The 15833-nt window shown below is 34.7% G+C and overlaps 1 protein-coding gene across 1 annotated transcript in view; it reads left to right on the top strand.

Moving 5' to 3' along the window:
• The window catches only part of MAGI2 (membrane associated guanylate kinase, WW and PDZ domain containing 2), a 1282556-nt gene that overhangs the window by 501115 nt on the left and 765608 nt on the right, over positions 1-15833 (top strand). The gene's annotated exons all lie outside the window — the stretch shown is intronic.

The raw sequence follows: 15833 nt of genomic DNA, 5'->3' as shown, positions 1-15833 counted from the left end.
ACTGCCAAAGAAGACTGACTTGGAGCCCAGTAATTGGTCAAGTGCTTTGTACCATGTTCTCTTGGTAACATTAATGTTATCTTCACAAAATAAACCATTCCTAGAGTAATAACCATTATCTGTTACAATTACAAGCTGGTAAATTGGGAGCCTACAAAGTTCAGCCAACTGGAGCATGAAGACAGCCGCACTATTTGCATTCTATATTTCTCCTAAAGACTTGCTGGACGCCCACACATCTGACATGATTAAAACATACACACAGTGTATTAAGAACTGCAGCGTATTAAACCTAAGAAATGAGGTGGAAGTAGAGCTAAACTTAGTCCATTTCAAAAAAGTAGTATTTTTTCACAGCTTGTCTCCAGTTTTTTTCTCAGATTGTATGGTTAATGGAGCACTTGCTTTTTCTTCAAACTTTTTCCTTTTCGCAGTCTCTTTGGCATTACCTTCCCGTGTTCACTGGGGCATACATAGTATTGCAAATGTAAACACATAGTGGTACCTTGTCAAAATTGCGTATTGTATTAAAGATCACTATTTTCTAGTCTTTCTGAAACCTAAAAGGAATGTTAAATAAGATTTATTGTTAACAAGCCAGTGAGGTTTTATATCACTTATAGCACTAACGATTTTACCTGAAATTTTGCTTGCAGAGTATCTTTGCCAGGCTTTAATGCTTTTCCATAATTTCTTTCTATGTCTCATTTTTCACATTACTTTTCTGTACACCTTAAAATGAAGTCACTGTCCCCTTTGACCTGATCCATCCTTAAATTTCAGCTAAAATACGTTACCACATTAGTCTTTTTATATATGGAAATAGCACCCATTGAAATGTGAGGAGTTAAAACCAAGACTAAGTCAGCAACAGGCTCTGGGAAAGATATCCACATTCTGTGCTTAAAACAGGTTCATCAAAGGTTTTTATATTCATTCCTTTTGCCATTTCACATTAGTATGATATTTTTTCAAGATATCCACAGTGATTTCCCATTATGGATAAGATGACAGCAATAGGCCTTACATTTTATTTTGCATTCTTTAAAAGTTATACTGTTATTTTTTTTCTCAGAGCATGTAAATTCTTGGTGGATTGGTGAACAATACATTAGAATAATTTAAAAACTGAAATAACTTTACATCTTCCTAAAACCTTAGGCTGAGAGAGGAGTATTAATTACTGTTAGGAGGTTAGAGCTGACCTCGTCTCCCTCATGATTTATTAAAATGGTACAACTACTATTGTTTCTTTCTTTAAAACAGAGATAAATCTTGGCAACAAGAGAGGTTCAGATTTTGACCCAAAGTAACCAGAATAATTTTAGCAGATGATTCAGTAATTAGATGTATAAACTTAAACATTAAACTACTGCTCTCTTATTGTGTTTGAAAGACAGTAGTCTTATGATTTTCCCAGGAACAGTGTTGATAGAAATCTCTTAGGAAATGGAAAGTGATACTGCTGAAATAAGTTTGTTAAAGTTTAGTTTATGGTTAAAACCCTGAATTTCCAGGGGAATACTGTAGTTGTTTCTTGCAAGTGGAGATATTTACAGGTAGATACCTTGGATATTCTACTAAGCACCTTAGTGAAAACTAAAAATCAGAGAAGTTTTTTTATGTGTTCTTTTTTTTTTAACTGATTTTTAGAAAGTGAAGAAGGGAAAGAGAGAGAGAGAAACATCTATGTGAGAGTGAAACATCAGTCCTGCATGCTCTCTACAGGAGATCGAGCCAGCAATCTGGGCATGTGCCCTGACCTGGAATTGAACCAGCAACACTTGGGTGCACAAGACAATGCCCAGCCAACTGAGCCACACTGACCAGGGCAAAAATCAGAAAACTTTTAAAACATCTTTTTTTTCTTAACTGAAAGATAAATTTTAATTTTTTTAATCAACTAGATAGAGAGGTTTCTTCCTTTTGGAGATGGTATCTATATGTTTTCTAACTTTGCTTATCATAGATATTTCATGTATGTAGTCTATTGCAAATGGATTGCTCTGTTTATGTGTATTTGTATTGAGATATAATTCATATATTATGAAATCCATTCTTTAAAGTATGCAATTCAGAGAGTTTTACTTTATTTACAATGTTGTATACCATCACCAGATTTTAACTTCAAAGCATTATAATCAGCCCCAAATACCCCAGAACACCATTAGCAGTCACTCTTTTCTATCCTTTCCTCTCTCCTGGAAACCACAACTTTCCTTTCTTTATCCATGGGCTTCGCTACTCTAGACATTCCGTACAAATTAATTCATGCAATATGCAGCTTTTTGTGACTGCTTCTCTCATTTAGCTGTTTCATGTAATGCTTTCAAGATTCATCCATATAGTGACAAGGACATTATGAGTACTTCATTCTCTTTTATAGTTGAATTATATCCCACTGTATTGATGTATCTCATTTTATTTATACATTCATCAGATGATGGTCATTTGGGTTGTTTCCACCTTTTGGGTGACTAGAATCACACCCCTATAAGCATTCACATACACATTTTTGTGCGGACATATAAAGTTTTCCTCTTCTCTTGGGTATATACCTATAAGTGAATAAATGGATTATTCTTATATACTAGTTTTAAGTGGAAAACTAACCAAATTATCTTTGAATATATATAGTTATCAGAAGAGTATAATTAGCTCATCTTTTCATTAGAGAAGCAATAGCTCCTTTAGACACCTTTTAAGGATTTGTGAATAGGCACCTGAAAACTTGTTTTGCCTGTAAAGACAGAAAATAATTTGAAATTAGAGCAATGTGTGATTATATGTTTGTACGTTTCTTTTCAGCCTTTCTATCACCGTATGTGTAAATTGTTTTCTTTTTTATGTAGCTGTGGTCAGCATAACACCAAAAAGAAAATAATCAATAGACCAACTGTAAAGGAAGAAAGTTACCTGAAAATCTGCTTCTCTTAAATGGGAATTAAAGAAACACCCAAAGAAACAGCTATTCAAAGACATTAGACTGCTATGTATCAAACTATTTTTATGCTTATAAATTTTAATAACTTTAAAAGTATTAGAAAAGTACGAATGAGAAGGGTAGACTAATAAATTACCTTTTCTTAATTATAGTACATAAAAAGATAAACTAATGTTTTCAAAGAGTATTTAAGGACATGCAAATGCACACAATATGATACTAAGTACAATAGAAAACCGTACTCTATAAACAACAAATTGAATAACAACATTTTCCCAATTTTATAAAAAATATATATATGGACAACATAAATATTTCAAAATGCTAAAAGTGATTACCATGGTAGCTTTTACATTCTCCTGTATGTTTTACTTGGTTTTCTAGATTTTATATTATTATTATGAATTACAAATATAATAAGGGGAAAAAACTATAATTTTATGTTTGTTATCAAGACAATCAGTCAATTCAACAAAACCTGCATAATTTTCACAAAAGTATTAACCAAACCTAACATTCAAATACATACAGATAACAGATCATATTAAGGATTGTTTGGGATATTTATGACATAAAATAGAAGCTTACAATTCTGTAGGAAAAGATACAAGCTATATCCCAAACCTGGATCCTTAGGTTGCTGAAACACATCAATTAATGTTTCTCAACCAGACGTCTGGTTGTCATGACCTGGGGGACAAGGAGTTGCACATGGCATGTAGTGGGTGTGGATCAGGGATGCAGCTCAATGTTCTATAATGCACAGCATACCCCATATGGTAAAGAGCTATGAAGCTAAGAATGCCCCAGGGTTGAGAAACCCTGATTTGATAATCCATATTTTAAACAATCAATCATTTCATTAATTTAGATGCCTTAAATAGGCAACAGTTATTAAATATTTAAAAGCTTTTCTTAGACTCAGAATTCAGAAATGTAGTTTTAACTCTGAAGTTGATACTTATGTGTAAGATAAACCCATATTCTATATTTTGCAGTTAAGTAAATACATGATACTAAGAAAAGAATGGACTTGAGATTTTGACACTATATTGTTTAATGAAAATATTATTCTGAAATAAATTACTTTGGGAAAATAACATTTCTGTACCTCAGTTCCTCATTGATACTATAAGCATATAGGTTTTTTTTTTTTTTCATTAAAGTGATGGCATAAATCTAATTTATTACACATCTACTAGAGATTTTATATGGAAATTGCATTCACATAATTATTCTGATATATTGTTTAATGAATAATATGGCTATATCTTCAAGGCTTTTTGTTGTGTAAAAAAATGACATAAACAAACTGACTACTAGCAAATTATATAAAAATATATTTTTGGAAAAGATATAGGCACTAATAAAGTATGACTAAAAATTGTTTACTATACAAAATTAAGATAACTGAGTAAAAATAACAGAGTGAGAATCTGTTCTAACCCATAACTAGAACATTGAAACTTATTCAACAGGAGTTACAGTAAATTATTCTTACTTAACAACAATTGTTTGCAAAGAATGGACTTGGCTTAATTTTTCAGCTTCATCTCACACAGCAGTTCCCTTCACTTTCTGAGCTCCCACACACCTCTCTTTTCAGATTGAGCAAGGGGTAACCTCCCAAAAATGAAACCAAGCAAGGTCTTTTCCACAATGGAGACTTCACTCATGCTGTTTCCTCTTTGCATGGCCAGATCTTGCCCATCTTGTTTAAAAAACAAGTCTCAACTTTATCTGTTTATTTTATACAGATTGCCCTCCGTTATTCTCAAGTGGTCCTTTCATAATGTTTGAAATGTTGTGATTATATTACTCGTTTGTCTTGTCTGTCTTTGACAGTGGAGGGGGTGACTTTGTCTATTCTGCTCACTGTGGTTCATCCAGTGTGCAGGAGAGTGGTGACACATGGATTATTGATTGAATGTTTGACTGATTTTCAAAAAGGAAATCAAACAATATGTTTAACACCTATCATGTGCCACATGCCCAGCTGTGTGTACAGACTAATCTCTTTCTCCATGAGATGTAGAGTATAATGGTAAGACTGCCAGGAAGCCTGCTGAAGTGTGGGTTTTAGAGAAATACATATGAGGAGCTACTTGGGTGGTCAGAGAAGAATTCCTGAGAAACTAACTTCTAAGTTTTAACTTGAAGGATGAATAGAAATTTTTGAGATGAAGAAATGTCCACTAGAATGTTCCAAGCAGAAGGAACTCTCCCACATAACCTTTGAGGCTAGGTGCATGAAATTACCATTTGCTCCCATGAGGAATTCAGGAAATAGAGGCTCATATTCTGGGCATGTCTTCAATGTTTAGTTTTGTATAATTTAACTTTGTACATCAAGATAGCAATACTCAGTTGGAAGTTGGATGGGTCTGCTACTGAGGAAAGAAGACTGCATTCCTTAATTATTTGACCATTTTGAGAAAAGTGAATATCTGCAAAACATGGCTATTTTTATTTACCATTAACAAGATTTTAAAGGAAATACAATTTAACTAAAGTCAAATGCACTAAAATAGCTGGGTCACCAGGATGTTTTCAATAAACAAAATGTTTACACTTTAGACATGTACCTCCAGCCATCCTACATTTTTTATTTCAATCATTTGCATCTAAACTTTGAAGTTTTCAGAAATCATGGGTATCAGGATATCACGTTTTACAGTGCCCCATATATGCCTATCAGTTTTCTAGTTTCCAACTTTCCTTTCTTTCTTTTTATGCTTCTAGTTTCACCTCTTACTTTCATTCTCTCCTCCCACTCCCCCTCTTTTCATCCCCAATTCTATATTATTCCCTTTTCCTTCATTACCTTCTTTTCCAATTTCATACAAAAAGAATTGCAGGTTACTTTCAAAGGTATATACACAAAAGACAAGAGGTGCTAATAATGTGGTTGAAACCATTAACTATTTAAAAACAACATAGTGTTTACACTGAATATCATATCACATCTTGCAATCTGTTTCTCATATATAAGTGCTATTAATTAAGTTTTATTTCTTAAAAGAGATAAAAATCAAATTTACTTTAATAATATATATATATATAATAGCAATTTGACTAATTTTATTTGTAACTCTGGGTAATTTTATTGTGACTCTGGTTACTTTCTTTTATCATTTTATCTCTAATCCTTCTGGATTAACACTTTAAATGGAAAAAATACAATATTCAATAATCAACAAAGTGTGTGGTGCTAAGTGCCTCAAAGGGAAAAGACCATATCTGTACATTTAAATATAGATGGCCACCCAACCCGTGTGGCTAGCGGTTGAGAGTAGACCCATGAACTAGGAAGTCATCATTCGATTCCCAGGCAGGGCACATGCCTGGATTTTGGGCTCGATCCCCAGTAGGGGTTGTGCAGAAGACAGCTGATGGGTGATTCTCTCTCATCATTAATGTTTCTACCTTCTCTTTCCCTCTCCCTTCCTATCTATGAAATCAATAAAAAAATAAAAATAATAAATATAGATGGGCAAATATGGAAATCAGCAGTTTCTACTAATCTAACAGCACATATCACTATGGTAGTTTTCATAATTTATAAATCAGACACATACATATACATATATGATATTTTTATTAATATTTTAGTGATTATATTTTAGAGAGAAAAAATAGAAGAAAAGAATAAATGACTTGGTAAAAAATGACTAACCAGTTGGTGTAACAGTGATGTGTAAGATCAATTACCTTGCTTCACAAGCATTCAACCTCCAATTACTCTGATCCTGAGTCTATGATCCTATGATGAGGACCAGTGGTAACCATCAAATATATACAATATTCAAGTTTTTTAAATTTATATCTGCCTTTTAGGATTTATATACATGAAGGAAAAAATCCTCAAGAGGATTACTAAACAGCATATTTAGGATAAAGCTGGACATAATCCCACTTCTGGGAATACAGCCTAAGAAACCTAAAACACTAATTCAAAAGAGCATATGCACCCCTGTGTTTATTGTAATGTTATTTACAATAGCCAAGATTTGGAAGCAGCCCAAGTGCCCATCAGTGGGTGAGTGGATAAAAAAGCTGTGGGACATTTATGCGGCTGTGAAAAAGAAGGATCTCTTTCCCTTTGTGACAGCATGGAGGGAACTGGAGAGTATTAAACTAAGCAAAATAAGCCAGTCAAAGAAAGACAAATACCATATGCTGTCACTTATATGTGGAATCTAATGAACAAAACAAAATAGAAACAGAGGCTTGGATACATGGAACAGACTGACAGCAGTCAGAGGGGAAGGGAGGTTGGGGGACTAGATAAAAGACGGTGAAAGGATTAACCAAAACATAACACAGAGACACAGACAACAGTGTGGTGATGGCCAGAGGGAAGGGGGGTAGGGGTAGGCAGAGGTGGGCAAAAGAAGTGAGAGGAATGGGGACAGGGTAAAACTTAGCTTGGGGAAGTGGGCACGATGCAGTGTGCAGATGATATTTTATTGAGTTATGCGCTTGAAACCTGTATGGTTTTGGAAACCAATGTCACTCCATAAATTTAATTTAAAAAAAGAAAAGAAAAGATAAAGCTGGACAGGTTAAACTAACTGACTAGAGCCAACAAAGACCATTATTTGGAACAAGTTCCTATAATAAATGTTACCCATTTACAACACAAAAGTCAAGTTATCAGGAAAAATTAATTCTATGAAGATGCATGAGGATAATCAATCTGCAGTGATGAAAGAAGGTGAAGGGATTAGCCAAAGAACATATATGCTTAACCTGTAGACACAGACAACAGTGTGGTGGTGACCAGAGGGAAGGGGGTGTGGGGGTGGGTGGAGGTGGGCAAAGGAGGGGAAATGGTGACATCTGTAATAGGGTCAACAATAAAAATAAAGTTTGAAAAAGAAATAAAAATCAAAAGGTAGAGCTCGGCTAGGCATGGCTCAGCGGTTGAGCATTGACCTAGGATCCTGGTGATCGGGGTTTGATTCTTGGTCAGGGCACATGCCCGGTTTCTGGCTTGATCCCCAGTCGAGGGCGTGCAGGAGGCAGCTCATCCATGACTCTCTCATCATTGATGTTTCTATCTCTCTCTCTCCCTCTCCTTTCCTCTCTCTGAAATCAATAAAGATATATTAAAAAAAAAACAAAGGTAGAAATTAAAACATTTTACGAAACTAATCTTAATGTAATTCTACTGTAAAGATGAAAAACAATATTGAAATTAAGTTTGTGATAGTGTTGCATACTAGGGAAATACTGGATTAAAAGTTTAAAAACCCAGTTCAACTTCTTACCTTCCCACTAATTTATTTCTTGGGTTTAGACAAATGTTTTGAATTCCATATGCCCAGTTTTTTCTTCTGTGAAGAAGGTGGGAGTGGAAGTGAGCAAATAGAATTCATTTGCATCATACTGGAAATTTATCCTGCTTCTAACATATAGTTTTTGGAGTATAGGAATTAGGTACTAACAGCTCTATTAAATACACTGGCTCTGCAATTATGGTGGCTAGAGAAAGAAAGAAAATTCTATGTCATTATTCATTGCTTGTTCCCTTGCCATACTGAGATGACTTCTTATTAGAAAACATTGAAACTAAGACAAAGAGAAAATTAAGATCTGTGGGTGCTGCTGCATTGGGGAAGGAAATATATAATACAGCTGGTTAAAGAAAAAACAAGCTGACCAATAAACCGCACTTAAGAGGAAGCAATTATAGCTTCCTCTGCCTGGTTCAGACTAATAAACATATATCTTCTAGGCATAAGAAATTATTTCTGTAAATAAAATGGAATTATAAGTATTTCTTATGATATCTTTAAGGAGATAAAAACATACTTATATTTAAAAATATCTTGGTACACTTTTGTTAGATAATTTTTGCAAACCAGATAATTGTTTCCAACATCCATGTGCAGGGATTTCCAAAATGCCAGAGCCCTGCTCTTGTGGTCATAAAGCAACCCTAGGAGACAATGCTCTGAATCAAGGGCAATATTATCCATATGATATTCACTTCCTCTTGTATAGCATGTTCTTCAGTTTGACACAGGACCATTAATTTCAGGAGGTAGTTCACATGAATTTTAGTCCAACACACTCATCTACAAGAATGCCACACAAGAGCCAATCTAGGGGGTGGAGAAGAGACCCTAAGCTGTACAGGTTTAAACCCTTTCCTTCATTTTTGGTTGAATTACATGTCTTCTACCTTTAATATATATTTGCTATGAAGAAATGAAGGCCTGTTTTTAAGCTGGAGACATATTCCACTTCCTCAGAATGTGAGTAAAATACAAAATGAGGAAAATTATGACCTAATGCCAATTTTCCTTCAAGGTATCTATGTTTGTGGCAGGAAGCAGCTGACCCAGCTGGGCCTGAGCTGCAGCAGAGAGGCATATTTCTCCTCATGCCTTTCTCACTCAGAGAAGGAAACAAGTTGGGCTTCACATCTACTCAAGCGAGCAATAAAGAGGTGAAACATTTCACACATTAATTTTTTCCAGTAGGCTTTTCAAATAGTAAAGCAGTTTGCTTTAATGAAAATTTTACAATGCTCTTCCTCAGTGTTTACATTCAGAGGAAAGAATGAACTTTATACTCTGATATTAACATTCTTACTCAGTATAAACCTATCTCCCCAAGAGACTCAGGAATTACTTTGTAGAGGCAGATTCTAGAACCCATAGTCTTATTCAGTATAAATATAAATTTTTAAAAAGTAATTACCAATCAACAATATAAAGTCTCTTGACAACCTGTTATGTACGTGTCTCTAATGAGGTAAAATACTATTCTCTATTTTCTATTGCAAAGCAAAAATTGAAAATTAGATATTTACACATACAGTTTCACACCACTGTAAGGAATAATTGTGTAACATTATGCCAGTAATGTTATGTTTCTTATTGAAGACTTTTAGAAAAGATTACTTTGAGGAAAGTGAGCCAGCTATTTTAGTGCCTGTTTGTATGATTTTTAAACAAATGCCATTGACATAATTTTTTACTTTCAAAGTAAGTAGCATTTTTTCCCATTCAGTGTTGCCACCACATTAAATGAATGAATGAATGAATGAATGAATGAATGAATGAATGAATGAATGAATATAGGGCTGGATCCTCTTTTTGCCTGGAAAATAAGAAATTACATTTCAGTCATTTTGATAGAAGTCTTACCCTTTATCAAGGTTTACACAGGATTCGTGTGTATGGATGTTTACTAACACAGTGTTCCTTTGAGTGTGAAGAATGTGCTAGTGACCAGCTGCCCTTCATTTCCTGCTCCCACTTTCCCCACTATCCCATTACTCATTCCCCTTTTAGAGACAGTCTGCTAGGAAAATGGGCCTCACAACACACAAGACCTACCAACAGACCTACCTTCCCTGCAGAATTCTCCAAGCCAGATCCTCTCTCTTACTATCCCTTCTGCCACTTTCATCTTTCCACCTTTAGAACCCATGCTAACCTCTCTTCCTGGGTGTGAGGAATGATAGAATGATATGCTAAACCTCTTTATTATACATTTATGAGTTGGGAACATCCTAAACAGATAAGAAATCCATTTCTTCAGGAAAACATTCCTGGCTTTTTTGATTACTGGAGAATAATATTTTCCTTTTGAACCAAGACCTTGGACCTAATTTGCAGAATCAAATTTATTGCCACTTCTGGTTCTCACAGGTTAACCCAACCCATCTTCACATACTGCATGCTATATCCATTTCATCATTAACCACTCCCAGAGAATTATTATCATTTATTCATATATTTAAATACCATGGAGAAACTATAATAAGATACCACTTCAAACCCACTAGGGTGGGTATAATTAAAAACTAAACAAAACCAGACAGTAATAGCTTTGGTGAGGATTTGGAGAAATTAGAACCCTCATGAAATGCTGAAGATAAGGTATAATAGTGCAACCATTTTGGGAAACAATCTTAAAAAGTTAAACATAGAATGTCTTGTGAAGGAGGCTAAAGTATTGCTACCATACAGCTACATTTGGGGATATTGATTTTAATCTGGTTATTAAGAAATAACAGACTCAGAAAGAACATTTGACCCCCCTCCCTCTTTCATGCCCAAAAATATTCAGATGGAAAGACCTGCTCCAGGAAGAAAATACAATATTTACCTTAGCCTAGCTAGAACTGAGTATGATGGATGGAGAGCTTTAGTCAGGTTCCTGGCAACCAGATCACCCCACTCTGTCCCATGGAAGCAAGAATATGCCTATTATGTGTGTTCCCATCTTTCTCAATTACCTGTAAATCACCCATTCTTACCTTTGAAATCTAAGATGCCATTCACTCTTTTCCCCCTTGTCTAAAATGACATATATGCCCAATTTTGAATCACTCTCTTTGGGATTTTCATGCTTTATGTGAATTTTCTGTGCACATGTATTAAAATTTGATGTTCTCCTGTTAATCTGTCTCTGTTAATATGATTATTAGCCCAACTAGAAGAACTTAAGGAGGAAAAGTACTTTTTCTTGTTTTATTTTCTTTTCTTAAATTTTTTTTTCCCACTACAGTTTACATTCAATATTATTTTGTATTAGTTTCAGGTATACAGCATAGTGGTTAGACAATTATATAGGAAAAGAATTTTTTTTAGCCCCCAAATTTATATATTCCAGCATTCCACTTCTAGATACATACCTAAGAAAAATAAAAAGATATGTCCACATAAAAACTTGTATATGAATGTTCAAAATAGCCTAAAAGTGGAAACAACCCAAATATTCATCTCCTGATGATAAATACAATCTATAAATTGTATTTATCGGCATTGTATAAGAATGAAGAATTGATACATGCTGAACATAGATGAACCTTGAAAACATTCTGTTAAGTAAAGAATGCCAGACACAAAAGGCCACATATTGTATGATTCCACTTATATAAAATTTCTAGAATAAGCATATCTAAAGAAACAGCAAGTAGATTGGTGCATACCTAAGGTTAAGGCAACAGGACAATTAGATAGAGAAGGCTAAGGGGTGTGAGGTTTCTTTTGGGAGTGATGAAGATGTTCTGGAATTATATAGTGGTGATGGTTGTCCAAATTTATAAATACATTTTTAAAAATCAATGAACTGTACACTGTACAAGGATAAATGTTATGGTATGTTACTTATAGCTGAGCCCTTATAAAGTAAGGAGAAGAGGAGGTGAACAGTTGTACCTCTAATGTCCAGGGAGTTGTAAACTTAATATTTGAATTTTCTAAAATAGGTGAGATTGTAATTTGTTGTACAGTTGGTAAAAGATTTGGGGCTATGGAGTAGAGAGAAAAACTTTGACTTTTTTATTCTAAACATGATTTACTACGTAATCATTATTTACCACATAATCATAACAAAATTGTTTCTAATGACTAGAAATGATCATTTTGTCCTCAAAATTTTCAAATTCTGAGTCCCAAAGGAAGTAGGTGTCACACTCACATTCAGAGATTAAGCAGGATATAGTTCAAAACCAGAGAGGTATTGCAGAATCCTGGGATGCTTCTGTGGTGCTTCTACCAGGTATCACTTCTAGACCTGAAAGAACAAGGGAACATATCAGCAGGACGCAGACACAAAGAGGGCTGTGTGAAGAAGAAACTGTCGGGTATTGAGACCTTGTCTTGGGGACACATCAAAGTCCATTTTGACATCATAAGGCAGAATCCAAGAAACTAAATGTTTCCTAAATACTCCAACTTTGCTCTTGCAGCTCTCTCTTATCTCATGAGGGCATGCTGGCACTCCTCCTTGGTCAACCCCAATTAAAGCCAAAGCTTGTAAATGTCACTCATACAGATCAGGTTTTCAGAATAACAGAGCAGAATGAAGAATGGTAGAGGGTAGATCTGCAGGACAAATAAAAGATAGCCACCTGAACTACTTTATTTTCAAGTGTCTTTACAATTACCGTGGACCAAATTATATTTATGTATTTTATCACTTCTAATAAACTAAAACTTGCTTGAAAAGAGGGATTGTATGTGTGTGTGTGTCTGTTTGTATTTCCAAACTACTTTAAAAATTGTATGGCATATATGTCAAGTATTCAATAAATGTTAGTTGAATACACAATTAAGAAAAACACATATTCAGTATTTATTTATTTCTTAGAGATCATAAATATAACTTGTATGTTAACTACTTATTTATAGAATTCCTTTTTCTAATGGATATGCAGGAGAAAATAAGTAGCTATGTTCACTTCTGAGAATACTTAGAGCAACTGTAGTTAGGGTTTATCACATTTCTAATGCAGGTTTATTTTACTTTTAAAAATAGCAAGAGAAAGAAGGAAAGGGGAAGGGAAGGGAAGGGAAGGGAAGGGAAGGGAAGGGAAGGGAAGGGAAGGGAAGGGAAGGGAAGGGAAGGGAAGGGAAGGGAAGGGAAGGGAAGGGAAGGGAAGGGAAGGGAAGGGAAGGGAAGGGAAGGGAAGGGAAGGGAAGGGAAGGGAAGGGAAGGGAAGGGAAGGGAAGGGAAGGGGAAGGAAGGGGAAGGAAGGGGAAGGAAGGGGAAGGAAGGGGAAGGAAGGGGAAGGAAGGGGAAGGAAGGGAAAGGAAGGGAAAGGAAGGGAAGGGAGAAAGAAGAAAGAAAAAGAAAGAAAGAAAGGAAAGAAAGAAAGAAAGAAGAAAGAAAGAAAGAAAGAAAGAAAGAGAAAAGAAAGATGAAAGAAAGAAAAGAAAGAAAGAAAGAAAGAAAGAAAGAAAAGAAAGAAAGAAAGAAAGAAAAGAAAGATGAAAGAAAGAAAGAAGAAAGATGAAAGAAAGAAAGAGAAAAGAAAGGTGAAAGAAAGAAAGATGAAAGAAAGAAAGAAAGAAAGAAAGGAAAGAAAGAGAGAAAGAGAAAGAGAAAGAAAGAAAGAAAGAAAGAAAGAAAGAAAGAAAGAAAGAAAGAAAGAAAGAAAGAAAGAAAGAAAGAAAGAAAGAAAGAAAGAAGAAAGATGAAAGAAAGAAAGAAAGAAAGAAAGAAAGAAAGAAAGAAAGAAAGAAAGAAAGAAAGAAAGAGAAAAGAAAGATGAAAGAAAGAAAGATGAAAGAAAGAAAGAAAGAAAGAAAGAAAGAAAGAAAGAAAGAAAGAAAGAAAGAAAGAGAAAAGAAAGATGAAAGAAAGAAAGATGAAAGAAAGAAAGAAAGAAAGAAAGGAAAGAAAGAAAGAAAGAAAGAAAGAAAGAAAGAAAGAGAAAAGAAAGATGAAAGAAAGAAAAGAAAGAAAGAAAGAAAGAAAGAAAAGAAAGAAAGAAAGAAAGAAAAGAAAGATGAAAGAAAGAAAGAAGAAAGATGAAAGAAAGAAAGAGAAAAGAAAGGTGAAAGAAAGAAAGATGAAAGAAAGAAAGAAAGAAAGAAAGGAAAGAAAGAGAGAAAGAGAAAGAGAAAGAAAGAAAGAAAGAAAGAAAGAAAGAAAGAAAGAAAGAAGAAAGATGAAAGAAAGAAAGAAAGAAAGAAAGAAAGAAAGAAAGAAAGAAAGAGAAAAGAAAGATGAAAGAAAGAAAGATGAAAGAAAGAAAGAAAGAAAGAAAGAAAGAAAGAAAGAAAGAAAGAAAGAAAGAGAAAAGAAAGATGAAAGAAAGAAAGATGAAAGAAAGAAAGAAAGAAAGAAAGAAAGAAAGAAAGAAAGAAAGAAAGAAAGAAAGAAAGAAAGAGAAAAGAAAGATGAAAGAAAGAAAGATGAAAGAAAGAAAGAAAGAAAGAAAGGAAAGAAAGAAAGAAAGAAAGAAAGAAAGAAAGAAAGAAAGAAAGAAAGAAAGAAAGAAAGAAAGAAAGGAAGAAAGGAAGGAAGGAAGGAAGGAAGGAAGGAAGGAAGGAGGAAGGAAGGAAGGAAGGAGGAAGGAAGGAAGGAAGGAAGGAAGGAAGGAAGGAAGGAAGGAAGGAAGGAAGGAAGGAAGGAAGGAAGGAAGGAAGGGAGAGAAAAAGAAATATTGCCATACTGATTGTCACCCACTGTGCTGAACACACAGTAGGTGCTTAGGGAACACTTTTCAACTTGTGTGAAGACTAAGAGGAAAGAAATGGACATTAACATTTATTTGAGAGATTACCACCCTCTAGAACTGTACCAAGTGGTTTCCTACATTGCTCATTACTCATCAGCACACAGTTAGGTAGGCATCACAGGCTCCATTCAAAGTAGTTAACTGAGGCTCAGAAAGGCTAACTAGTCACACATAGAGGTAGGTTTCAGGTTTATCTGAAAGCCTTCACGCCTTAAGCAATGCACCGCATGGTCTCTGGTACCATGCTCTGCAGAGAGTAGACACAAGAAATCTTGAGCAGAAGTTTGATTCAGCATCAGAACAGGTACTAACTTTTGCAGAGACAGCTCTTAGGAAGGAGGAATCCTTCCCATATCTTCTGGGTGTGGTCAAAACAAGACATGCTGATTCCAGCTGAGCTGGTGGCAAGGCCTGGATGCTGCTAGGGGTTGGACCGAGCCAACAGCGAGGCCCTACGGGCTCCACACAGCAGAGCGACCTTATTCTGAAAAACATTTTTAAGGGTCACTTACCACTCAGTCATGTTGAAACAGTGGTTCACTCTTTCTGCAAATAATCACAGCCTAAAAATGTCACCAATTCAAATACAACCAAATGGACCCTTACTTTTAAAGCTCAGTTATGAAAATAACCATCCATATGGATAAGTTTCACAGGAAAATTCTGATGCTTTTTTAAAGTGTGTGACTCTCTTGATCACATTTTGGCAATTAAAACAATTTATCCTGCTATGTGATGGAGGTATGAAATGTACATCACTCTATAACTTTTCAGGAGAAAAAAATGTTTTTGGAAGAGGTGTACATTTTTAAAATGTTAATTGAAATAATGGGAAAGAGGGAAAAGTAGAAAGTATGGGAGTTAATTAGGGCAAATCAGTAACTGGTTGCACTGTTC

This window comes from Miniopterus natalensis, chromosome 10 (genome assembly GCF_054644295.1).
Source record: "Miniopterus natalensis isolate mMinNat1 chromosome 10, mMinNat1.hap1, whole genome shotgun sequence".
Classification (NCBI taxonomy): domain Eukaryota; kingdom Metazoa; phylum Chordata; class Mammalia; order Chiroptera; family Miniopteridae; genus Miniopterus; species Miniopterus natalensis.
Note: the sequence above shows the minus strand (reverse complement) of the source record. Positions and strands in the feature narration are given on the sequence as shown.